Genomic DNA, 27,957 nt, shown 5'->3' with positions numbered 1-27,957 from the left:
ATTAAAGGGTGAGAAAAAGAACAAGAGTTATGGAGAGAAGGTTTTAAGAAGAGAAGAGGAAGATTGACAAATTTGGAGAAAATAGGAGGAAGATTAGGGTAATGGACTTTTCCAAACCCTCCCCCTTAAGTTGTATTTATATATATATATATCAAAAGTATTAATATTACAAGAATACCTTTTACCCTATTAAGAGTGAATAAGAGACATAAATCATAAACTAATTACATCAGTGTCATCTTTATTAGATGACTCTTTATTTACCATCATGCCACCTCTCTTGAATATGTGGGCCTTCTCATTTGGATGTGTGGGTCTTCCTTGGTCTTATGGGCTTGAGCCCATCTTTGGAGTGACTTTGGAGACTAACCTTAACTTGGTTCATCCTCTTTCTTCCCCCATCTTTTTTTTTCTCTCTCTTCTTTCCATCTCTGCTTTCGTTTACTAATCATCATGTCTCTTCCTCCTTGCTATTGCCTTTAGTTGTGTGCAAAAACATCTCAGGCAGCGTTTGAAAATATACTTAGTCTTGCAACCTCTTCTCCAGAGTTTCTTTCCCGATGTTAGTTTTGAAACTTTTTTTTCATTAGTTTCTTTCCGATAACATGATTAAACTCTTTATGTACCTAAGCAATGCCATGGACTCGTGAGAGCTATTCTCGAGACCGAGAGTTATGAAACCTTATCGACGTCCTCCATGAACAACCTCTTATACCTTGTCGTTGCGTCGAGCTGCTATTTTCATGAGTGATGAGTTACATTGCACCAGATATCTTGAAAAAAGAGCAAAAAATTGGATAAGGGAAATTTTGTCATAACATGTAATTCAAATAGACGACTAGGCCTGATTGTACTTGATCAACCAGCTGATCCAATCAAACTTAGTTCGACTGAATAGTCCAGTCCAAAATTACAATACTTACCACTAACTAATGTAAAATGAATAAAGGTCCTATTAGTGCATGCCGAGGGAAAGTAAAAGTGAGTTCAAATTCATTCTCACTTACCCGAAATTGTTAGTGCACGCACACGAGGGAAAGTGAAAGTGAGTTCGAATTCACTCTCACTTACCCGAAATTGTTAGTGCACGCACACGAGGGAAAGTGAAAGTAAATGAATTATGTACCCTCTGAATTCACTTTCACTCAATCACTAGATGCTCTCTGTTTCCCAAACCTCATCTCTCTCGACTAGCTGCTTCTTCTGGCCTTTTCGCCCTCTTGCCCTCTTGAATTGTTCTTCGATGGGTCTGGTGTCTTCGCTGGGGAGGGATCTTTTTTGCAGCGGGGGGTGAAATTGAAAATTAAAAATGGTGGGTGTTGTCTAGATGGCTACCATTTTTTTGGGAATGAAGAAGTTTCGATAAGTTGGAGAAGGGTTTGTCTTCATGGGATGGTTGATTGTTTTGAAGGAGAGGTGACAAATTCCATCTATGTTCTGACGAACCATGTTTCGAAATATGAGAGATCTTACAAGGGTTGCTTACTATTCGGAGCGGCTTACTGTTCCATTTGCAGTTATTTTGCATCGTTGGAAGAAGGTGAGCTAGAGCGAGTCACACGTGAAACTTTTCTCGGATGCGAGAAATGGATACGGATCCGACATTGTTCCGAATCGATCACCTTCAATAATGGGATCCTTCAACCTAGGGGTTGCCAACGATTTTTACACAATTGAATAAATTTCATTTATATTCGCATTATCGGTAAAGAGAATTAAGTTCTTCTGTACATTTATCTATTTATTAGAGAAGAGGAATCTTCTCACAAATGCACAGAATGCGCAAAAGCCAGTTTCCAAAGCAAAAGAAAAATGCAAAAGCCAATGCGGCTGTACGAGTTTCTCACAAGACCAAATGCCCGCCGGTTCGCCGCCACCACGAACTTACCGTTTGACCATTTGACGTAAGAAACGAGTCAAATCAAATCCGCATTAGGCAGCGCCGAGAAGTCTGACCCTTTCGCCGCCAGGGCCACCGATGAGCTCTGGACCTTCATTATGACGACATGAGTACATGTCCATTCGTTGTGGAGAAGCTTTCATCAGGGCGTCAAGATGAGTGGTTCACAGCGATTTTCAATCTTGCACTAGTAAAACTCCGGCTGGTCGGACTGTAAAACATCCCCGACGACTCGCGGCTGTCGAGCGGCCACGGCCGATCGGGCAGATCGGGAATGTCGATGTCACCCTCCAACATCTTGAGCGCATCGGCAATGTTGGGTCTCAGAGCCACCAGCACATGCGCACAAAGTATCCCGACTCTCACAAATCTCTCCATGATCCCTCTCGGCCCCGCATCCCTTATCGACGCCTCCAACACCTCGTCGGTCCTGCTGGATTTCACCAACACCCAAGCCCAGTCCGTGATCAACATGGGCAGAGAAGAAGTGTCCAATGCCCTCCTCCCGCTTATGATCTCAAGTATCACAACCCCGAAGCTGTAAACGTCGCTCTTCTCCGTTAATTGCCCGTAGATTGCGTACTCGGGGGCCAAGTATCCATGCGTCCCGGCCACTCTTGTCGTCAGATGCGTCTGCCCTTCTTTACTCTGCTTAGCCAATCCAAAATCGGCCACTCTGGCTTTCATATCGCTGTCCAAAAGAATGTTGCTCAGCTTGATGTCTCTATGATAGATTGCGGGATGTACGCCGTAGTGGAGGTAAGTTAGCCCTTTGGCCACATCCAGAATCACGTTCCTGCGTTGCGGCCAGCTTAAGCTGCTCCTGTTTCCTGGGGAGAAGATGTGGGTCTCCATGCTGCCGTTGGCCATGTAATCGTACACCAAGTATTTCTGCTTCCCTTTCGAAGGGTGACTCGTTAAGCAGCAGCCTCTCAAGGGTAGGAGATTTCTGTGCTTGATTTTGCTTATGATCGCTACTTCGTTTCTGAAATCATCCTCCTCATCCTCTTCGCACTGTTCCGTTTCGTAGACCTTCTTTATTGCTACTTGGGTCTCGTCTGCAAGTGTGCCTTTGTAGACGATCCCGTGGCCCCCGCTTCCGATCACGGTCTGGTCGGCGAACCCGGAGGTGGCACGTTCGAGATCGCTCATCTTGAACCAGATTGTCCCCGTGTGGGGTCTCATCTTGGCCTTGTATCCGTTCACAATGTCTTCATGTGCCCACCGGAGCTTCCGTCTCTTCTGCAACCAGAAGTAGAGTACAATGGAACCCACTAGTATGGCAACTCCGGCGAAGCCACCAAGCAGTCCGAATAACAATGGGTGAGCCCATTTTTTTCTGGTGGTGGTGGTGGCAGTGCCGGGGGTTTTGGAGAGGGCCAAGCCAAGAATACAGGCGGCGGCGGTGGTGTTTTCAGGTCCCACCTCGCTAACGATTCCGGCGGCGTAAAGGACGGTAAAATAGAAGCAGTCGATGTCTGCTGACGTCTTTCGATCATCCGGCACAAACTCCGATGAGTTCCGGTGATACGCAACCAATTCAGAAGAGATTTTGACGCCGGCGTTGACGCACGCCTGGCACGAACTGGGGTGCGTCATCTGACCTCGGCAGAAATCATCGAGGGCGGTGGTGGCTCCGACAATGCGTATCCAATCCTGGACGGTGTCAATCCCTGCGCAGTTGGACGTGTCCACCACGAACTCAGCAGGGTCGAAGCACTGGGTGACGACAGAAGATGGGAGAGACAATGAGTCGAGGCGAGTTTGGAATTCGGCCAGACAGGCGGAGGAGGTGTCGGAGCTCGGGAGCTGGAACATGGAAGTCTCGCGGAGGTGACGGGAGAGGCCCATGCCGAATAGACTGAGGAGTGTCATGCAGCAGTTGTCGCCTTTGGTCCGGGGGAGGGAGTCGCGGCAGAAGGTTGTATCCCATGGGAAGATTTCGAGTAGCCCAGATCGATGGGGCAGACGGAGGCAGCCACTGCAGAGAGGAAGGAGGAGGAAAACAAGGTGAAGAAAAGAGGAATTACAGAGCGAAAGATGCCCATTGTGGACATGGTCGAGAGGGAGGAACGCGGGGACATGTTTTAAGTTTTATATTTGAAAGATTCGTCGACGGGCATTTGGTCAAAATGCACTTTAGCACGTGGAACGTGACATGAATTAAAACAATATTTCTTTCAGATCATCTGAATTGATCACAGTTTTATTACTTTATCCATAGCACCGACTCGGTCATCGAACGAAACCCCCTGCGGCTGACGGGGGGGTTAAGCCAATTTCCACAACCACCTAGCACCATTAGGGTACAAAACCCATTTGTTATTAGGTTCTCTCACAAACAAACCAAAAAAAAGGGAGGTCTGATTCAGTCTGTTTACGTTTTTTCATCTTAATTTGACTCTTTATCACTTAAATCCTATATGTATGTTTGTAATTTCAATTAATCTAGAGCACAATGCCAATTTTACAATTTAAGTTGATGTACAAGTGAATAAAACACCCATAGTAAAAGATTTTTACATGGTTCATAATACTTGTGAATTGCTAACTCACAAATAAAGATGTTTTAGCACCTTGAAACTCAATTTGGTTTGAGGTGCCCTACGACATCTAGGGTAAATCGACTTTAAAGCCAATTATAGTCTTACCCATATAGGAACTTACGTCACTCAATTAACCAACATCTAACTAGATTCTAAACCTAGATCCACAAAATGATTTTTACAACCTAGGATCCTACCTAGACTCACTTAGGGATTTATACCAGTGGCTCACTAGGCATGCCAAGCCTAGACCCATACAAGGTTTTACACCAGCAGGTCACAAGGCACGCCAATCCCTAACTCACAATGGGATTTTGAGCATTGTATGCCTACACAAGGTCTTATGATTGATACCGGAAGCAACAACAAGGTTTTTCAGCCTTGTCCTATTTAATCTCGCTCACACAATGAGTTGAGGATGGTCTTGCCTACACAACGTTTGACTCAAATTAACATTTTAACCCAATACCAATACCTTCAATAGGAAAATTTCGCAATTTGAACACAATAAGGTGGGCCTACCAATCCTACGTACGTATGCAATATAATAGCTTCAGGTCCTTAAATGGCCATATTTCAAAATATAAGCTCGATAAGATAAAAAAAGCTTGATGAAAATACAATTGTACAATTGGTTTCTCAACTAGACTAATCTAGAAACTAAGGGCACACACAAACCCTACATCAACTTCCATGCATAAAAGAGCCAAACTACAAAGGTCAACAATGAATAAGGTTAAAAAGTCAATGGGGCACAAAAGATCACAACCACTTTAGTTTTAGGCTACACCATTTCTCTACAAAACCCAATTATAACCACTAACTATTTTTGCTCAAATGCCTTAAATGATTTGAGTGAAGGTCACAATTTTGCGTACTACAAGCTTACCTAAGACAAATATCAAGGTATACCTGCTAAAAAATAAAGCTCACTCCTTGCCTCTTCAAATATGAAATTATAATAATGAAATTCTAATTAGAAATTGTTACGGTCTCGGGTCATGGATCGAGTAACACGGAGTGGGATTTGAGGCTCCAACACTGTGAGTGTGTTGCTGGACTCGGTAAGGTCAGAGAAAACCCTTTCTTGGACTGATCTTGATCAAGTGGTAAACACTCTCTTTGATGAAGGTAATATAGTGCTCGGTAGAGGCCAAGAACCCAGATATGATGAACGTGAAGGGTCGAGGGAAAGTGTTACCTTTTCTTGACCACGACAAAGAGGGTTTCACTCCTCTTCTTGCTACTGCTCGTGCTAGGATTGTAGTCCTAGCTTGGGTAGCCCTTGGCCTACTTCATGAAGCTCCTTCCTAGCTTCTTGTTGGACTCAATGCTAGAAAGAGACCTGCTTGATGCTGCTCGCGATGTAGGAGATGAAATATCTCAATTCTGGCTCGGTAAGAGAGGGAAAAGCCTTCTCTTCTTGCTGGTGATGAAGAGAAGACTGAAGCCTCTCTTTGAACTCGGAAAAGGGACAGAAAGTCTCCCTCCCTTGCTCGGTATGAATCAATGGAAAATGGATCAAGAGTGATGGTGGGATACGCAAATTTTTTAGGAAAATCTATACCTCGAGACCTTCAAGGGAGATCTCTAACCCTAGAACTCGTCAAGGTGAGTCCCAAGCTTGTTTAACCTAATTCTCAATGCTTGCTTTTTCTCTATTTCCCCACCCTTTAAATAGGGTTTGACGTCATAAGTGTTTTAGGGCTAAAAATACCCATACTGTCACTACGAACATAAATCCTTACAAACTTAATGAAAAATCATACTTAAAGCAATATAAAATATGAATTATAAAACTACTGAACTCGTTGAGTCATTGTCTCCTCCTTTGAGTGACTCGGTGTGCGATTGAGTCCACAACATCTGCCTCCCCTTAGAGAAAGAGCTTGTCCTCAAGCTCGTAAGCTGGGTACACCTGTTTGAAGATGTCTAACCGCTCCCAAGTAGCTGCCTCTGGCTTTGTTGATGTCCACTGAACGAGAAGGTCCCATTGGTCATTGATCAAACAGGCGCGTAACATCGAGGATGATGTAAGAATAACTTGTCCCTTGGCTACAGTAGGAAGGAACAAAGTGGATGTAGGAGGTGGTCCCTTATGCGGTTTCAAGAGGGAGACATGGAACACATCTTGCAGCTTAGTTGTGTCGGGCAATTGTAGTTGATAGGCCATCGATCCCACACACCGGATAATGGGGAAAGGTACAAAAAAATTGGGGGAGAGTTTATTGTGCGACGGTCCCCCAATGAACTGCTATCTGTGTTGTTATAGGCATAACCACACATAGTCCCCTACCTCGTAGGAGACATCACGATGCCCCTTGTCGTAGAGATTTTTCATACGAACCTGAGCGCGGCATAGGCGTTATGTGATAGTCTCAACACCTGATCACGATCCCTTAGTGCCTGATCAATGGCGTCCACACGGGTTGACCCTGCAATATAAGATTGAAGGCGAGGGGGTTCCCTGCCATAAAGTACCATGAACAGAGAAGATTGCAAAGTAGAGTGGAACGAAGTGTTGTAGCAATATTCGGCCCACGACAGCCATTGAACCCACTGCTTCAGATGATCACCCACCATACACCGTAGATACATCTTGATGATACGGTTAACCACCTCGGTTTACCCATCTGTCTGTGGATGATATGCGGATGAGAATTTCAATTTCTTACCACTCAGATGAAAATGTTCCCGCCAGAAAGTGCTTGTGAACATAGCATCCCTATCACTTACAATCGATTACAGGATGCCATGTAAGCGTACAATCTGCTAAAAAAAATTTGTGCGACCTGTGACGCTGTATACGGATGAGCGATAGGAATAAAGTGGCCATACTTGGAGAACCGATCGACCACCACAAAGAGGACTGATTTCCCAGATGACTGTGGCAAACCCTCAGCAAAATCCATCGAAATATCGGCCCATACCTAAGTAGGAAGGGCTAGCGGTTGTAGGAGGCCGACGGGGCTTAAGTTGTTCGCCTTGTGACGTTAACATACATGACATGCAGACACATATGTAGCAATGGGTGTCTTCATGGCTTGCCAGTAAAAGTCTACTCGAATATGGGTATGCAGAGAGGATGGCAGGAATCAACTCGGACGTGTGTGGAAGTTAAATGTACCGCTTTTAGCAAATAAGTGAATCCTGGATGGACCACTTCGACTCCATCGTCCCCTCTAAAATTTTATGGTGTAGCTCCTGTAGGGCCGGAAGAGTGGCATTGGTTTCTCTCACCAAATCAAGAATGAGGAACCAAGGCTGACTGATAGCATATACAAGCTACTGATATTCCAAGTGACGGGACAAGGCATTGGCGGCCTTGTTTAATCTTCCTGCACGGTATTCGATTGAAAAGTCAAATCCCATCAACTTACTGATCCAGTGCTGCTGGGGCGAAATCGTGAGACGTTGCTCCAATAAGAATTTAAGGCTGTAGTGATCCATCTGGATGAGAAAAGCACGGCCGCCAGTGTTGGACTGCCTTGGCCAACCCAATTAATTCCCGTTCATACGCTACCAATTTGTGATGACGAACGGCCAACTGTCGACTGAAATACACAACGGATGTGACTGCTGCTGTAAGACTGCCCCAATGCCTCCACTAGAGATGTCACACTCAACCAAAAATAAATCTTCAAAATTAGAAGCTGTTGGATGGGGGTTGAAGCGAGAGCTGCTTTGAGGGCCTCAAATGACTCCGTGGCCGCCTTATTCCACTGAAAGGAATTCTTCTTCAGGAGTCTGGTTAAGGGAGCAGCCAACGGATCGTAATTCTGAATGAATTTACGGTAGTACCCAGCTAGACCCAAAAATCCCCGTAGATCGGAGCAAGACTGCGGTTGAGGCCAATCCTTAATTACCCTAATCTTCTCAGGGTCAACCATGACCCCCTCATGTGATATAATATGGCCTAGATAAGCAACATGTGAAGCCGCAATGGAGCATTTGGATTTCTTCAAATAGAGCTGATGTGCTCTTAGTAGGTCAAAAACAATCCGCAAATGCGCCAAATGCTCGTCGGTGGACTTGTTATACATGAGAATATCATAAAAAAACAAGAAAAAACTTCCGAAGATAGGGGCTAAATACCTCATTCATCAAAGCTTGAAAAGTAGAGGGTGCATTTGATAAAATGAATGACATGACCACAAACTCAAAGTGACCATGATGCGTGCGGAACACTGTCTTCTCAATATCGGAGGGGTGCATACAGATCTGATGATATCCCGATCGTAGGTCCAATTTAGTAAATATCCACGACCCATGTAATTCATCTAGGAGCTCCTCCACAATCAGAATCAGAAACTTATCCTTCACTATCTGAGCATTCAACTCCCGATAATCAACACAAAACCTCTATGTTCCATCATATTTCTTCACAAGTAAGACGGGTGAAGAGAACGGGGATCAACTGTTACGAATAAGGCCCTATTGTAACTTCTCTTGGCACTGTCGCTCGATCTCATCCTTCTGAAGGCGTGGGTACCGGTACGAACGAACTACTACCACATCGGAACCTGGTTTTAAATAGATCCTGTGGTCACAGTGCATCAAGGGAGGCAATCCCGAAGGCTCATCGAAGAGGTTTAGAGAACTCCTCTACCAGATTATCAATAGTACTGTCCGGGGGGTCCTGTGTGTGGATGGTGTGGATGCGGTGGGCCTTGTCCACCTGGCAGCCCTGCAAAAGCACTTGACTACCGGCCCACAAGAAGCTCATAGTTAAAACCAAAAAGTCCCACAGAATGGGTCCCAATGTTTGCAACCATTTAATGCCTAACACCATATCAAAGCCAGCCAAGGGTATGACAAAAAAATCAGCATTAAATAAAGTTGAGCCAATGGAAAAAATTACCGCTTTACTGATCCCATAGCTAGGGACTTTCTCCCCATTGGCCACTGACACGGTGGCTGTCGGATGAGGAATGATCTGTAACTAAAGATGATGCACTACTATTAAGCTCAGAAAATTGTGTGTACTGCCCGAATCCACTAGCCCACAAGTTCCTGGTCTAGGACTAGAGCTCAGACTTGCATAGTTTTGGCAAATTTCTGCCCAGTAATAGCATGCAAAGAAATCACCGGTGGTTCCTCCTCAAGAATATCATTCATCTCCTTTGTATCGTCTGATTCATCTACTTTGAGCCAAAACAACCTTTTACATTGATGCCCCACCCGGTACTGTTCATCACAGTTGTATCATAGATTCTTGGACCTCCGTTCTGCCATCTCCGCACTTGTTAATTTTTTGATATATTGCGGCGAGGAATTACTAGAGCGTGTATCGGCTACCGGAGTCGTATTCATATTGAGTCTGGAGGAAGGTAATGCAGGGGGTGTCACCTGAGACAAATTATGGTAGCGCCCTTGCCAAGTGGAGGATGTGTTCCTTTCACCTTGCCAATCCGGCTGACATTGCTGCAACCGTTGTCGTTGTTCCATTGCCCAGGCAAAATTCATTGCCCGAACCAAATCAGGTGGGAAAAAAGAGTTCAACCTCTATCCTCAGAGATTCATGGAGACCCGCTGGGAATAAGGAGACCGGCTAGTCGACCCGTAACAACCAGCCAGCACGAGCCAAGTTTTCTTGGAACTGTTTTTGATATTGTTCAACCGATCCAGTTTGTCTTAATAGAACTAAATATCCCAGGGGGTTGCTGTGGGCGGGAAGGCCAAATCTGTTTGTGTATAAAATTTTAACAATCCAGCACTGGTCTCTCTAGTTCCACCTGGTGAACCCATAACTGGGCTTCATCTATCATATGCAAGGAGGCTAGTTTCACCTTATCCCACTCAGCAGTCCCTTGATGTAAAAAAAAAAATCTCACATCTATGCAACCAAATTAAGGGATCCACTGACCCATTAAAAGTAGGAAAATCTAATTTTGTGTACCTTGGTATTGTGCCTCCATTCTATGGACAACAGTGTGCCTAGGCCACTGCTCCCCTTTCCGTTTGTACGGTTGAGTCAACTCCTTCGTCTCTGAGCTATGTTGTCTCCCTGCCCATAGATCAGATATCATGCTACTGATTCGCATCATCTCTACTTCCAAACCACAAACTTTTCCCACCAGTGGTTGTGTTACATCCATGCTATCCTCCATCTTTTTCATCCTGGTTTGAAGTTCTTCATTGCTGGATGTATCCCCATGTTACCCTGCTCTGATGCCAAGTTGTTACGGTCCCGGGCCATGGATCGAGTAACACGACGTGGGATCTGAGGCTCCAGTACTGTGAGTGTGTTGCTGGACTCTATAAGGTCAGAGAAGATCCTTTCTTGAACTGATCTTGATCAAGTGGTAAACACTCTCTTTGATGAAGGTAATATGGTGCTCGGTAGAGGTCAAGAACCCAAATATGATAAACGTGAAGGGTAGAGGGAAAATGTTACCTTTTCTTGACCACGACAAAGAGGGTTTCACTCCTCTTCTTGCTGCTGCTCGTTCTAGGATTGTAGTCCTAGCTTGGGTAGCCCTTGGCCTACGTTGGGAAGCTCCTTCCTGGCTTCTTGTTGGACTCAATGCTAGAAAGAGACCTGCTTGATGCTGCTCGCGATGTAGGAGATGAAATCTCTCAATTCTGGCTCGGTAAGAGAGGGGAAAGTCTTCTCTTCTTGCTGGTGATGAAGAGGAGGCTGAAGCCTCTCTTCGAACTCGAAAAAGGGACAGAAAGTCTCCCTCCCTTGCTCGGTATGAATCAATGGAGAATAGATCAAGAGTGATGGTGGGATATTCAGATTTTTTAGGAAAATCTATACTCGAGACCTTCAAGGGAGATCTCTAACCCTAGAACTTGTCAAGGTGAGTCCCAAGCCTGTTTAACCTAATTCTCAATGTTTGCCTTTTCTCTATTTCCTTACCCTTTAAATAGGGTTTGATGTCATAAGTGTTTTAGGGCTAAAAATACCCATACTGCCCATACGAACATAATCCTTACATACTTAATGAAAAATCATACTTAAAGCAATATAAAATATGAATTATAAAACTGTTGAACTCGTTGAGTCATTGTCTCCTCCTTTGAGTGACTCGGTGTGCGATTGAGTCCACAACATAAATACACGCCCAATCCCACTAATGTTCCCTTCAATTATGATAGCAACTCTAGAGAACTTAAATTTAGGCATTGGTAGTGTCTATTATACTGGAATTATTTTACTAAAAATTTATATTTGAATATGAAAATTAGAATAAATATTTCTAGAATATAGAATTGAGAAGTTATTGAGTAAACAAGAATTTTATATACATTTTAAAATAATATAATATAGTATTAATATAATTAATTGAATATATAAATTAATGAAAATAAAGATTAATTACTATAAATAATATAAGAATTTTATATCAAATTATTAAAAATCTCATAATAATAATAATAATAATATATTTTAATTAAACTTACTAAAAATTAATTATTTAAAAAATAAAATCGAATAATAAATCATATTAATCATTTGGAAAAAATTACTTAAAATAAATAATATAATTATTATTTTATATAAATTCAAATAAATGTTTAAATTTAACTAAAACGAAATAGATTTTCAACTTAATTAGAGATTTATTTATTTAAATAATTTAATGAAGTAATTTAAAAAAAATGTATCTTAAAAATAAAATATTAAATATTAATATTTATTAAAATTATAGTCCTTATTATCATTATATATTAATAATTAATATTTTTTATATTTAAAATTATTATTAATGTTTTTTATAATTATCGAATTTATTATTATCTAATATTATTAGATAAATTTTAAAAAATAAAATTAAAATTAAAATTATCATAACCAGATTATTATATATTAAATGAGTGTGTTAATTTAAATAAATTTGAATATATTTAAAATTTTTACCAGTTCTTTTAAATAATTAATTTTTTTGGTTTAAGTAATTAAAATATATTTACTTAAATTTAAAATTTTCATTATTAAAATAATAATTAAAATTATAAATATTGGTATTATTTTTATATTTTTCCTATTATTATATATTTTTATTATTATTGAAACTTACTAATATTTATTATTATTCAAATAAATAAAAAACTTAGTATTTTATAATATTTTAATGAGATTGGGAACCTTTTAATGATTCAAGAGTGGTTTCCTCTTCATCATAAAAAATTAGAACTGGTGTTTTATTTGGTGAATTTGACTCATCAAGTTCAATATGTACTGCCTCCTTGACTCTCATAAATATTTTATGAGTCCATAAGAAATTTGTATAATGACTCGGCCTACTACTGAATCCACAACATTACTCTCCCTGGAAAAAAATTTACCCGCAAGCTCGAAGGTAGGGTATGCTTGTCGAAACGTCTCCACATCTTTCCAAGTAGCATCCGCGGCATCTAGGTCAGTCCATTGGGCGACACAAACGGTGAAAGTGCTTCAATGTAGAACCACGCACGAAGAGTTGGCTGTATCCAAAACCCTGCACTGGATCTCCCGATTGGCAGTATGTTCCACCTGAATGCAAAGAGATTGTGTGCGTGGTGATTCCTCCTTACTGTAGTCGTTGAAAAAGTCAATCAACTCCTGCAGAGTAAGATCCCTCTAGGCAGCTACCTTAGAGTCTCTTCGGTCACATTGGAGAGTGCCATCATAGAATTCTCGACAGAAGAATGAGGATTCCTCCTATAAGGTCTTGTGCTTCTCAAGCTTCATCTCAATTAATGCATTCACATTGCTCTTGAATTCGGAACTACTCATTTCATAAAGCTTATTCTCAAAGCTTTTGAGAAATGCTTCCACTCTCAAAACAAGTTGGGTTGGGTCCTTTATAGTGGATTGGATAATAAAGTGAAGTTCACAAATCCCAGAATCATTCCTATGCATAAGCGCTGTAATGTACCCAAGTTGCTCAATTGAGCTAAGTTGATGGAAGGCTGGTTGTTTGGCGATGAGGGCAAACAACTGAAGTTTCACATTCTTGCAAAGAGGTAGGATGCTGACAGACCAAACAAGTAAACTATATGAGTGACCATTGAAATTGATAGGAGCATTAGACTCGGTACCAATATTGGCGAAAAAAGTAACACAACTTCCTGCATTTGTTTCATACACATGGGTCTCCAAATTTGGACCTAGAGAAGTAGATGTTGGATCATTAGCCACAAGAGCGTCCTCACAAAGTTTTATGTCCTTATGGATGCCTCTATGGTGGCCCCACTTAGGTAGCTCAACAATCCCATACTCATCAATCGATGCATCATAGTCATAAGAAGTTGCAATGAAGGTCCCCCTGTTGTGCGACCAAAATTTGGCTCCCCATGATCCATGTAGTAACTCTGGAAAGTACAACCCCGCTGGAAGAATCGAGCAACAACAAACGCAAGGGCCTCAACTGGTCTACAGGACGCTCGCCCACGTAAAGAAAGGAACCCTCCACTCCAGTTTGCAGTCCACATCTTTGGTTTGTTGGCAGACTTTGGAGTGAACTGGTCACAGTACAGGTCCACAATTTCCCACTCTTCAAGAATTGATTGTATGTTCAGCACTAGTTTGTAGGCAGCAGTAAAAACGCCAAGATCAAATAACTCTAAAATTTGCAAGTGCTCCTCAAATCCAGAAAGTGCATCACTACGGAAAAAAAACTCAATCTAGCACTTAACCCAACCACTCTCTCTATGGCAGCATTACCATAAGAAATTTGTGCAATGCTCTCTGCCAATTTGTCATATGCACAACCCATATCAAATTTCCTGATTCCTATCATGCAACCTGGTTTCTTCTCGGAACCGTATTCTCTCAGGAAATTCCTCTGTATATAACTGATGTAAAGGGTGACACTTGTCGTATATCCACAGCTGTTAGACTGGAAAATGCTTCTGTCAACATAAATATGTATCCATTTGCCAAGATCAAGAGCACCCGAGTATGCCACTACTGGAAGAACATTCAGAAAGGTTACCTCATTCGGTTCTACATCGAACAGTTGTAGCTGCCTAAAGAGAGCCAATGCTTCTTTATGATGGTTCGTATGAGTATACCCACCAATCATAACATTCCATGATATTTGATCTCTAAGAGAGATACTATCAAATAGGGAACGAGTAGTCTCCAAAACTCCGCACGTTGAGTACATATGCATTAAAGCATTGGTCCGATGAAGATTTGATTGTAAACCTTGTCTCATAATCCAAGAAAGAACGCAATTTCCTAACTCAATGCAACCCAATTGTGCACAAGCAGAAAAGACACTAACCATAGTAGTAACTGTCCCTGGAACACCCATCTTCTCCATCTCCCGAAACAGCTTAAGCCCATGACCTGGGTGTCTACCGTTTAAATATCCAATAATCATCACATTCCAGGACACGACGTTTTTCTAGGGCATTTCATCGAAGAGTTTCCAGGAAAATACCAAATCTCCCTTTTTAATATAACCGCTAATTATATAATTCCAGGACACCACCTCTTTTGTAGGCATTTCATCAATTATAAGATTAACACCATAGACCAAGCCACAAGTTGCATACATATGGAGCAATGCATTCCTCACTTGTATCACTTTAGTAACTCCGTTCTTAACTGCCTGCCCATGGCATTTCTCTCCATTAAGAATAGAATAGCTCTTTGCACAAGAAACCGCTGACTTTGAATTTCTAGACTCCACGACTTCGGATTTCCAGCCTCTGGACTTCGGCTCTGGATTTCCAGACTCAGAGAATTGAGGTCGAATGACTTCTGGATGGGCAACTTTATTCGCCGAGATAGAGGTTGTACCATCTTCTTCCAGATTGTCGACCTTCCTCTCTGAATCCTTATAAAAATGCATCTCGATTTTGGCCAATCTCTCAGACATTTCAATGTACTGCTCTCCCCGTTTGTTGTGCGAGTTGTCTTCCCCCCTTCAATCTGGGGGTGGATTTCTTCCAGCCAATATCTCCAAAACCATGCTTATGATTTGTTCCAACTACTGGCTAAATCTGGTCTCCCATGTTGCCATTCACACATCATTCTCTGTGAGCATCTCTCTGATTTGCACCTCATTTTTTTATTCTCTGCATGTTCAATCAAGAGGCCGATTTATTCCAGTCACTATCTCTGAAACCTTGCTCATGATTTGTTCCATCTGCTGTCCGAGTCTGGTCTCCAATGTTGCCATTCGCACCTCATTGTCTTCCTACATTTATCTGACAATGGTTCTCAACTCGTCACTGTTGGATGAATCCCCCATGTTACCCTACTCTGATACCAAGTTGTTATGGTCACTAGTCATGGATCTTGTAACATGGCACTGTAGGAATGGATCCAGTCCTACGGTTTAGAACAAGAAGAGAAGGAGATAGAGAAGATTCATTGAAGTGAACCTGGACCTTTGGGTTCATTGAAGTGAACTCCAATCCCTAATTTAGGTAAATCAAGACTTGTCCTTTCCCATTCCTTTCACCCCTAAGTAGGGTTGATAATTACAATGGTTCAAGATAGCAAAATTACATATATGCCCCTCTGTCACTTAAATTTAAAAGTAAATTGAAATAACTCAATGACTCAGTCATGATGCCTTTGAATGACTCGGCCTACTATTGAGTTCACAACACTTTGCTATGACATAAATAACCTAGAAAAATTCCTACATCAGCCTTCGATTTAAACTTTACCAAAAAAATTATTTGTTTATTTGAGTATGAATACCTTGTATCCAAAGGTTCTAAAGTAAGTTATGTTGAGAAGGGTACTTGTATACAACTCATAAGGAGTTTTTTTTCAAGAAGGGGCCTAACATTTACTCAACTTTATAATATAGTAAGCTATATTTACAGCCTTCACACAAAATTTATGAGGCAAATCATACGCATGGAGCATAACCATCACCATTTCAATTAAAATTTTATTTTTCTCTCAACAACACCATTTTATTTAGGAGTTCTTGGTGATGAGAAGGTATGGTCTATACTATGTTGAATGAAATATTCCTCAAAATGTGAGTTTTTGAATTCTCCTCCATGGTCACTCCTAATTTTGATAATACTACAATGTAGTTAGCTAGGAAGTCTATCCATGTGAGCCTAGAGTAATCATCTAAAACCATTAAGGGGTAGTGCTTACTGATTATATTTTAGGTATGGGTAAGTCCCACTAAATCCATCTGGATTAGTTGAAGCAAACTTGTGGTTGAGACCATATTTGTAGATTTGTATGAGGTTTTTTGTTCCTTTCCAAGTTTCAAGCATCAAAAGACATTTCCTCTATGAGTGTATTCCTCTATGTCTTAGTAGTTTGTGCCATAACCAAGATCCATCTAGGCTATCACCCAAACATAGAACACTAATAGAGGGTAAATCATTACTATTCACAACATATAATTTTTTTTTCCTATGACCCTCTAACAAAGTTTCATCATTTTGAATCTTCACAATGCATTTGTCTTTTTCAAATGAAAGAATGTTTCCTTCGTCATAAAATTGACCTATACTCAACAAATCATTCACCAAACCTTCAACATAATAGAAATTGGATATAAATGAGTTAGAGGTGCCTATTTTTCCAATTCCTTTGGGGTACCTTTGCTATTGTCTTCAAAAGTGACAAGACTACCATCTTTTGGTGTAAGTTCTACAAACTTGTTTTTTTTTATCACCAATCATATGCCTTGAACACCCATTATAAAAAATTGATATGTTCTTTGGTGCCTTGGTGCATAGACATACCTATAAGTAAGAAAAGTGATCATCCCTTCGAGGTTCCAATTAAGTTGGGTTCTTGGGAAACCATTGGCTTTAATAATTTCATTGGGCTTCCAAACTTGTTTTCCCTTGAATTTGGGGTTTCCTCAATGTTTTCATTCAATTTGGGTACCCACTTTTGTTTTGTCAGAAGATGGGATCAAACCAACACATCCAAGAGAGGTGGCATCATGTTAAATAAGAAGATTTCTCATAGAGATGACATAGGGATAGAGAAATATGTCTACTTATGTCTTTTCTTATGTAAAACTTGTAGCTCTAAGGCCATTATAGACATTGTAACATCCTCTAAAAAACTATAAGTAGAGACCCTTGGCTTGGGTTAGAGCATCAAGCACTCTCCTCTTCTCTCAATTCATCCAAGCATTCTCTCTTCTTTCTATCTCCCGTTTCTCTCTTCTCTAAGCCGGCTCTTGCTCTTTCTCTCCTTTCTTTTCTTCTCTTCTCCTTCTTCCCTCTCTCATTACCTTGATCATGGTTCATATCATGGGATCCTAAATTCTACATGGTATTAGAGTATAGGATTTAGGATCCCCACATTGAAGTGATGCTCAAGCTTTTTTAGTAATCAAAGTCTCATGCAAGTCACCCATGAAGCAAGGAATCGAGCTAACGGAAAGATAAGTTTTTTTTATATTCATTCTTTACACTTTTTTACAACAAGATTTTACAGCCCTTGATCTATATTTTTTGAGTGAAGAGGTGATGAATTTAATATGGAGATCATGAAGTTATTCCTTGGTATTTGAAGAAGAAGTTATAATCTTGTTTACTTGGTGTACAAGTTCTTCATCAAGTTCGGTTACTTGCATAAAAGTTATATTTTTATGTGATGGAAAAATTGTTGGAAAAATAAGTTGGTATTTTAATGAGACTAAGGTCGATTTCCTTTGGTCAAAGAACTGATTTTTGGTCTAAAATATCTTCTTTAAATCCAGTTTATGCTACTCTTATCAATCTTCTCAAATCAAGAATGAAGGTTGGTTTCTCTCGTATGCCGAGCATTACCAACAGTAATTGATAAGTTTTTGTTTAGATAACTACTCTTCTTTCTCTCCCTCTCACGTTGGAAATAATAGAAGATTTACTTTCCTAAATATTTCAAGAAAAAAGGCAAGAAAAGCTATTTTTTACGGCTAAGCTTGGCGCCATTCAAGGAAGTAAACTCTTTTTTTTTTAGAATCTTTTTGGCTAGCCACGAATTTTATGAGATTTTGTTGGTGATTTGGAAAGATTACAAGAATATAATTTGATATCCTTGTGTATTAAAACAAGGAAAGATTGATTTTTTAAAGATTTTGATTATCATTTTTTTGATTAAGAAATATATGATTTTTGGCCAGGAGAGAGTTTCCTTAATTAAGTGCATGATTAATTGACTAAAGTCAATAATTGAGTTCAAGTTGAAATTGGAAGATTGGGCTCACATTCTTCCTTGAGCCAAGTTGGTTCAAGTTGACACTTACTTGGGCTCTTTGATTTAGTTTGTGTTGGAATATATGATGTAATTAGGATGGCACTAATGTAATTAGTTTAAAATTCTTGTCTCTTCTTCACTCTTATTAAGGTGAAGGGTATACTTATAATATTGGAAGTTTTGATACCTATAAATATATCTTATGGGGGAGGGTTTGGCTAACTCTAGGACCCTAATTTTTACCTCCTTTCTCCTCATGTATTCTTCCCTCTTTTCTCTTTTGGATGTGTATCATACTCTATCTTCTCTTCCTTCTTCTCCCTTTTTCCTCCTCTCCTATGCTTAATCTCATTACCTATGAAATCCTAAAAATCAATATGGTATCAGAGCTGTGATTTTCAGGATTCAAATTATCCCCAAGGTGTTGTTATTTTGATGAAATCTGACGAAGTCTTATTCTGAGAAGGATCCTCTTCTCTGTTTGTTTACTGCTGCCTCGCTATTCTATTTCCGCGAGTTTTTGGTTCATCGCAATGGAAGTTGATGATTATCTTGCTAGATTATTTCCTCCATGGAGAAGAGAGGTTCATCGCTTTGTTTGGAAGCGTCATTGAGGAAGAAACTCTGTTATGGAAACTTGATCTTGATCTTACTACTGATTTTCTGGAAACTCCTCTTATTGCCAACTCTGGTTTATTGCTGTCCTCTTATGTTTTGCCAGATTGTTACTGAAACTCCCAATTCTCTCCAAATCTGTATCACTGCCTCTTCGGAATTTTTTTTGGTATCTTTAAAATTATTACGACCGATAATTCAGAAATTCCTCCTTTACTGAGTCGTCTCTTTGCTGGCATTAGATTATGGAGTTGTTTATTATTTTGGAAAAATTATTTGCCACTACTATTACTTCTTAACTGCTGATTTCTGGAAGTTATTCATGGGCCTTTCCATGTCGAGTTCATCGCCAACTTCAGAGGAAGACGACTCAGCTGTGTTTCTGCTTCTGCTTGCTGGGAGGAGAAGTTTTTGTTTTTTATCCGAAGTCGCTCTCTGGTTTCCGCTGTTATTTCGGTGCTATTTCTTCGGGATATGACTGTTGTTAATCTGGAAGAAATCTCCTTTGCTGGTTTTCAAAAACGCCTCTACCATTCTGTTATGTCGAGGTTCTCTTGAAAAGTTTCCTACTGTGGTTGCCGTTTCTAGAAGCTGCTCTCCCCCTTTGTTTGGCTTTGGGGAAGAAGACTACTGCTGATTAAACCAGTGCTAGTTCTGCCCGAGTCTTGGACCGAACCCACCAAGTTCACCCAATGATGGTTTACTGACCTGAGCTTACTGCTTCAGCACTAGTCTACCAAGTTAACTCGAGCCAACTTGGACTGGGTCAACTTAGTGAGTCAACTCGGGTCTGGGTCAACCTGACTCATCCCACTTATTTTCTACCTCGAGTGTACATGTCCAGGTCCCGAGTTCTATACATATTTCTTCTACAACTTGGTTATAGTAGTCTACTATTAGACTTGATTCTCTATCTCCGGCTAGATTATTATCTTGGATTATTACTCGGTTCCAACATACGATTTGGTACAACTTCCTTATTTACTGATGGACTAACTGCAGACTATTTCATGCTCCCTTATTACTCTTAAGGACTTTCATTATTTACTGGTTATCTGCTGCTATACAACTGCACATGTGGTGCATGTTATTTGGGAATTTGCCCATTTCTGCTGCTGATATTGTGTCTCTTTGATTGAGACATTATTTTTTAAGAAGAACTCGGTTTCTTGCTTTGGGTTCATTATTTGCTGACTGTTGTTGGCATGGTTCATCTGATATGGAATTTGAATTTCTTAGAAAAATAAAGCACATGGTGGCCTCAACATCTTATCTTCCTCTTTACCCATTAACCTTTGGCAGTCTTTCTCCTACCATCCTTTATTTGACTCTCACTTACCCTTATTGGCCAACCCTTTTAAAGCATTTCTTTGGTTAGTCCCTTTTATTCATATGGGTGTTTTAAGTCCATTGAGACTTTTTATTGGTACCCATGGATCTTTTATTGCCATCTTATGAATGGCAGGCATTACCCACTTTAGTGAGTATTACCACTATATTTGTTCGAAATCCTTTTGAGTTTGGTTTCTACTTATATTTTATCACCCATTTCTACCATTTGAGAGTTTGTACTTGGTGTCGTACTTGTCCTTAGGACACCGTGATGGAGAAGCTTATTACTACATCTATGTTATTTGGTTCAAGCTGGGATCACTGCCATTACCTCCCAACTTGAGGGGGATTGTTGGAATATATGATGTAATTAGGATGATACTAACGTAATTAGTTTAAAACTTCTTGTCTCTTCTTCACTCTTATTAGGGTGAAGGGTATACTTATAATATTGGTAGTTTTGATACCTATAAATATATCTTATGGGGAAGGGTTTGGCTAAGTCCAAGACCCTAATTTATGCATCTTTTTTCCTCTCATATTCTTCTCTCCTTTCTCTTTTGGACGTATCTTCTCTTCCTTCTTCCTCCTCTCCTTTGCTTAATCTCGTTACTTAAGGAATCCTTAAAATCAACAGTTTGGTTAGGCTTGGAAATTACTTTCTTCCTTCATCCTTTACAAGTTTTACTCTCGTCCCATGGTTGAAGAACATATTGGAAGTAAGAACGATGTTCTTAGGATTACGATTGTTGAATTTATGGAAAAGAGAAATACTTCATTGACTTGTTGTAATCAGAGTACATGAATTTCTATTTATAATAGAGGAAGGTAGTAGAGTCCAATTACAATAAAACTACCCTTGTCCCAATTACACCCAAACTCTAACACTTAAAGATAAGTCCTAGCATAATTAAATAACTCAATATGGATAAAAGACAAACATAACTCAAACTAGGACTCTTCTAGGATGTGACTATAAGATAAAGATGCCTTTGTGAGTCCTTCTTGATCTTCCAACTTCTGTGATAAGGATGCCTGCTAGTGGTAATCATGGTGGGTCCTACTTCTTATTGGCTTGGGCCCATCTTGTGGACCTTCCTTGGTCGTGTGGCCAATCTTATAATACTCTTAGATATGTAGGCCTTCCTTGGTCATGTGGGCTTGGGCCCAATCTTCCAACACTCCCCCTCAAGTTGGGGGTGAGAGAACAACATGAACTTCTAGCTTGCTGCAAATGATATATAGAATATTTTTTTGTATAATGTGGCAGATCTTCCAACACTCCCCCTCATGTCGGTGCTCTCGTTCATGATGCCCAGCTGGCATAAGAAAAGTGAGATTAAAATCACTTCGAGTCGTATGACATTGCTCTTTAATCTAGTCAATTAACTCATATCTTCTATAGGTAGTGGGTCTATATGCTAGATGTTTGGCACACTCCTATCTTCTATAGGTAGTGGGTCTATATGCTGTTTTGAAGTATCATAATAAAAAAAAAACTCCTCCATCACCGTGTCCCTCCATAGGACAACGACTCTCAAATGGTAGGAGTAATAAATGGCAATTCATGGGGGTATAACATAGAGTTAGTATTAAACTCTTCTATCACGGTGAAATAACATAGACTGAGGCCACCTCTTCTTCAATAATAATGTCCCCAAAGAGACATAATAGCTGCAGCTGGATATAACACGACCATCTTCCAACACATATAACACGAACCAAATAATAAACTTTGTAAAAGAACCCATAAAATAATCCGATATAATTTTTTTTTCTTAGATGCACAAGCTTCATCTTTTTGTGCTCCCCCTTTCTTGAATATTTTGGTCACATAAAATTATCCACAACATAAGGAATAAAATACCTCTTTCTTGTACTTCTTATACTTCTCCTCCTCAACTTGGGAAGGAAAATATTTAGGATTACGATTGTTGAATTTATGTAAAAGATAAATACTTCATTGACTTGTTGTAAGCAGAGTACATGAACCTCTATTTATAATAGAGGAAGGTAGTAGAGTCCAATTACAATAGAACTACCCTTGTCCCAATTACACCCAAGCTCTAACACTTAAAGATAAGTCCTAGAATAATTAAATAACTCAATATGGATAAAAGACAAACATAACTCAAACTAGAACTCTTCTAGGTCGTGACCATAAGATAAAAGATGCCTTTATGAGTCCTTCTTGATCTTCCAACTTATGTGATAAAGATGCCAACTCATGGTAATCATGGTGGGTCCTACTTCTTATAGGCTTGGGCCCATCTTGTGGACCTTCCTTGGTCGTGTGGCCCATCTTATAATACTCTTAGGTATGTGGGCCTTCCTTGGACCATGCCCTTAAGATGGTTATCTAATTACCTAAGCTAGTCAAAATCAATTAGGAGATTCCTTATTACCCAAGACCTATTAGGTCACATGACCAAGCTAGGACAACCTATTGATAAAGAAGTTATGAATTACAATCAGTGGCTGAAAAATGATACCTTGGTGATTAGTTGGATTGTAAACATCATGGATGAGCAAGTAGAAAATAATGTAATCCATGTAGAGATGGCTAAACAAATCTGGGATACATGTCTAAAGCTATACTCAAGCACTGATAGTCTCCAAAAGTTATATGATGTTTTACCAAACATATTGAATACCAAACAAGGAGAAAACTTTCATGAGTACGTGGCAAGATTCATAGGTCTCATTCTAGAGTGGAAGTTAGATCAGCCTTTCTCCATTGATGTATCTATTCAAGAAAAATAGAGGAAGGCCTTAGAAACCGCTATTTGTCTATCAAACATCTAGCCTTACCTAGAGGTTGCCAAAACTCGACTCCTTAGCTCCTTAGCTATTCCAACATTTGATGATGTATGTGCCACCTTACTTAGAGTTCTAGATTATTTTCCAACTCTCATTATTAATTATCATCAGCCATGTAATCCGGTAATAGAGGTACATCTTCTATCAATAAAGGTTGTGATAGAAGTTATAGAGGAGCCGAGGAAGAGGTGGAAAGACTGGTCCATTCAGAATAGACAACCAAGGATGCACTCATTGTGGGCAGTCAGACCATACTATAGAAAATTGTTGGAAACTCCATGGAAAGTTAGACTTGTCCACGGATAATCAGGCCTCAATCAACAAGAAAAAGGAGGGCAAGTCTGAACCACAGTCAGAAAAAAGACCCTCACTGATGATCAACATGAACTATTCCAAATAATAAAAACTCTGATGGTATCTCCTACTACTTCCTCTACTACTGTTGCCACCATCGCTTTAGGTATGCTTTTTACCACTACCTCCTCTTCATCCTAGATTATTGACTCAGGGGCCTCATAACATCTCACAGGTAACAAAGGTCTACTACAATCTTTATCTCCATGCCTCTTAGACAAATTTGTTATCATAGCTGATGGATCGCAAACCAAAGTTCTCGGTAAAGGATCACCTCTATTACACCATCACTTTTGCTCGAAGATATTCTATTTATTCCAAATTTTCCCTTGAACCTATTGTTTGTTAGTCAACTTACTAAACACTTTAATTGCTGCATCACATTCTCACCCACTTTTTGCTTTTTTTAGGATCTAATGACTAAGTGGATGATTGGTGGAGGCTGTGAACAAGGTGGACTTTACTACTTTGACTTGTCTCAAATAAATGTAGTCTCAACCAAGAGAACCGAGGCAAGATTAAGGCATTATCGGTTGGGATACCCCTCAACATCATCTCTTCAACATCTCTTTCTAACTTTTAAACATTTGTCAGTTTTAAATTGTGAAGTGTGCCAACTTAGGAAACACCAGAGGACCACATACTCTCCACGAACTGAACTTAAAGGTGTTGCTCCTTTTTCCTTGATCCACACTGACATATGGAGACCCTTAAGTATCTCAAAAATTTCTACAATTAAATACTTTATCACTTTTATTGATGACTTGACTTGAGTCACATGGATATTCCTCTTTAAAGAGAGATCTGAAATTTTATCCATATTTAGGTCCTTTCATGCTATGGAGGCCATTCAATTTGGCAAGGAAATTAAATTACTTCACTCTAATAATGCCAAAGAGCGTCTCTCTAATGACCTTGACTCATTTTATCAAGAAAATGACATTATCCATCAGACATCTTGTGTCTACACCCCTCACCAGAACTGGGTAGCATAATGGAAGAACGAACATCTCCTAGAGGTAGCCCACGACTTACTATACTCTATAAAGATACCATACTTCTACTGGCCACATGCCATACTTACTGTTTGCTTTCTTATTAATAGGCTACCCCTCATCCATACCCGGTCATAAATCCTCACACTCTTTGTTATTTCCAAATGATGAACCATTTTCACTTCCTTTAAGAGTCTTAGGTTGCACATGTTTTGTTCACGTTACATAACTTCAAAAAAATAAACTTGACCAAAAACCTATCAAGTGTATCTTCTTGGGATACTCTCGCACACAAAAGGGTTATGTTTATTATAATCCTAGTCTTCGAAAGTTACTTGTGTCTAGGGATGTGACCTTCTTTGAAGAGACTTCACACTACTCCAAAAATTCTCCTCTGAGTCCCTCATTTGTACAAGCCTCTCCCCGATTGGTCATGCCCCTTGATATGGATATTATTCAATCCATTAAAGCATTGATCAATACTACACCTGCAGAGTTTATGGATCCCACCAAAGTAAGTCCATCTCCACCTACTCCTATTTTGTTCAGGCCACAATATGATACTTGGCCTATAGCCTTAAGGAAAGAACCCAGGACTTGTGTTAGGCATTCTACTTTTCACCCAATATCCAAATTTGTGTCACACCATTGTTTATCTTCTTCATGTTGTCAATTTCTGGCAATGATTTCTTCCATCTATGTACCACAGTCCTATCAGGAGGCTTTGAGGCATCCAGGATGGAAGGCAGCAATAGAAGAAGAAATGTATGCACTATATTGGAATCAGACATGGACTCTAGTTCTTTTTCCTTCAGGAAAGAAACCCATGGCCTGTAAGTGGGTTTATACCATTAAAATAATCCAGACGGATCGGTAGCTCACCTTAAGGCGCACCTCTTTGCCAATGGCTATACTCAGTTCTATGAAATTGATTATGAAGAAACATTCTCTCTAGTGGCCAAATTGAACTTGTTACGTATATTGTTAACCCTTGATGCTAATTCTTCATGGCCAATATATAAGCTTGATGTAAAAAATGCTTTTCTTGAATGGGGACACTAAAGAATAAATATATATGCAACAACCACCTAGATTTGTGGTTGAAGGAGAGTTGGTTTGTAGATTAAGGAAATCTATATGGCCTAAAATAGTCTCTTCGAGCATGGTTTGATAAATTTAGCCAAGCAATGATACGGTTTGGATTTTATTGATGGTCAGTAGATCACTCTGTATTTATTAAAGACACCCCAAAGGGAAAGTACTTTTGGCAGTCTATGTAGATGATATTGTTCTAACTGACAGTGATTCAGATAGCATTCAAAAGGCCAAAAAGAAGATATGTGAAGAGTTCAAAACAAAAGATCTTGGACTACTTAAATACTTTCTAGGTATTGAGGAGTTATAGTCCAAGCATGAGATCATACTAACTCAGAGAAAATATGTCCTTGATCTACCTGAGGAGACAAGAATGATGAGGTGGTGTAGACTAGCAGGTACCCCTATGGATTCAAATACCAAGCTATCTACAGGCTCTAGAGAAGATGTGGATATTGGGAAATATCAAAGACTTGTGGGAAAAATTACTTATCTCACTGTAACAAGACTGGATATATCATATGCAGACAAACCAAAACTTACTCATTGGCAACCTTTAGAAATTTTGGAAGATGGGCTCCAGCCCACACGACCAAGGAAGGCCCACATATATAAGAGTATTGTAGAAGTTAGGACCCCATGAGAATGACTCTAGGTAAACGTGGAAGAAGAAGGAGAGAAGAGAGAGAAGAGGGAGAAAGGAGAAGGACGTTTGAGAGGAGAGTTTGGATTAAGGGAAGGAGAGAATGCGCCAAGAGAGAAGAGAGGGTGGCTGGACGTTTTTCCAAATAGAGGAGAAGGATTGAATCCCTTACCTCTTAGCTAATGCTCTTATTTATAGTGTTACAAAACCCTTAGGGTTACAACTCAATAGATTAAAAGACATACTAAGACAATGTATTTACATATCCATGCCATCCTTATGGAACATATCATAAATAACCACTTTGCCACTCCTTTGTGAGCTTGAGCCCATCTTCCAACACTCCCCCTCATGCTGGTGGAGAAAATACATCATAAATACCCAACTTGCCACCTATATAAGATAGAACTTTGGACGTTACCGGTTTGGTGAGGATATCGGCTAATTGCTCTTGAGATGAAACATATTTAAGAGAAATTATTCCTGCTTGAAACTTTTCTCGTATAAAATAACAATCCACTTCAATATGTTTAGTTCTTTCATGGAAAACTAGATTTGACATAATGTGCATAGCTTCTTGATTATCACAATGTAGGCCCATAGAACGTCCTTTATAAAATCCGAATTCAGTAAGAAGCGTCTTTATCGATAAAAGTTCACTTCCAGTGTGGGCCATAGCTCGGTATTCTGCTTTAATACTAGATCTTACAACCACGTTTTGCTTTTTTATTTTCCATGTGACCAAGTTTCCCCCAACAAGGGTACAATACCCAGATGTAGATTTTCTATTATGGGGTGATCTGGCCCAATCTGCATCTGATAAGCCTTCTATATTGAAGTAACCATGTTGTTTATATAGCAATCTCTTCCTGGAGCACCTTTTAAGTATCGTAGTATTCTCTCCAATGCTTGTTAGTGAGTAATTTTTGGTTTGTGCATGAATTGGCTTACCACACTCACAACATATGATATATCAGGCATGGTTACAATGAGAGAGATCAATTTTCTCGCAAGTCTTTGATATTTTCCACTGTCAACATCTTCTCCACTTGTGGCACACAATTTTTCATTCCCATCCATAGGTGTATCAACTGGTCTACAACCCTTCATTCATGTTTCTTCAAGAAGATCCAAGACATATTTTATTTGAGATAATACTATTCTATGATTTGACTGAAGGACTTTTATACCCAGAAAATATTTGAGTTTACCCAAATCTTTATTCTTGAACTCTTTACATATCATATTCTTCACTTCTTGTATACTATGAGCATCATTTCCAGTCAAGATAATATCATCAACATACACGGCCAATAATATCTTCCTTTTGATAGTATCTTTAACATATACTGAGTGATCAACCGAGCTCCTATGAAAGCCAAATCGTAGAAGTGCTTGACTGAATTTTTCAAACCAAGCTCGAGGGGACTGTTTAAGCCCATATAAAGATTTATTTAATCGGCATACGGACTCCCCCTCAACCACATATCCTGGTGGTTGGACCTTATAAATTTCTTCGCGTATATCACCATTTA

The 27,957-nt window shown here is 39.8% G+C and overlaps 1 pseudogene; it reads right to left on the bottom strand.

Annotated features, from left to right (window-relative positions):
- Window positions 1-2,050: 2,050 nt before the first annotated feature.
- On the bottom strand, window positions 2,051-3,948 carry LOC137946554 (probable receptor-like protein kinase At1g11050; annotated as a pseudogene).
- Window positions 3,949-27,957: the final 24,009 nt, after the last annotated feature.

This window comes from Aristolochia californica, unplaced genomic scaffold (genome assembly GCF_029961685.1).
Source record: "Aristolochia californica isolate CCGP_79_NKW_82.1479 unplaced genomic scaffold, dmAriCali1.0.hap1 SCAF_12, whole genome shotgun sequence".
Classification (NCBI taxonomy): Eukaryota; Viridiplantae; Streptophyta; class Magnoliopsida; order Piperales; family Aristolochiaceae; genus Aristolochia; species Aristolochia californica.
The sequence above is the reverse complement of the archived record's forward strand: the minus strand, read 5'-3'. Positions and strand labels throughout refer to the sequence as shown.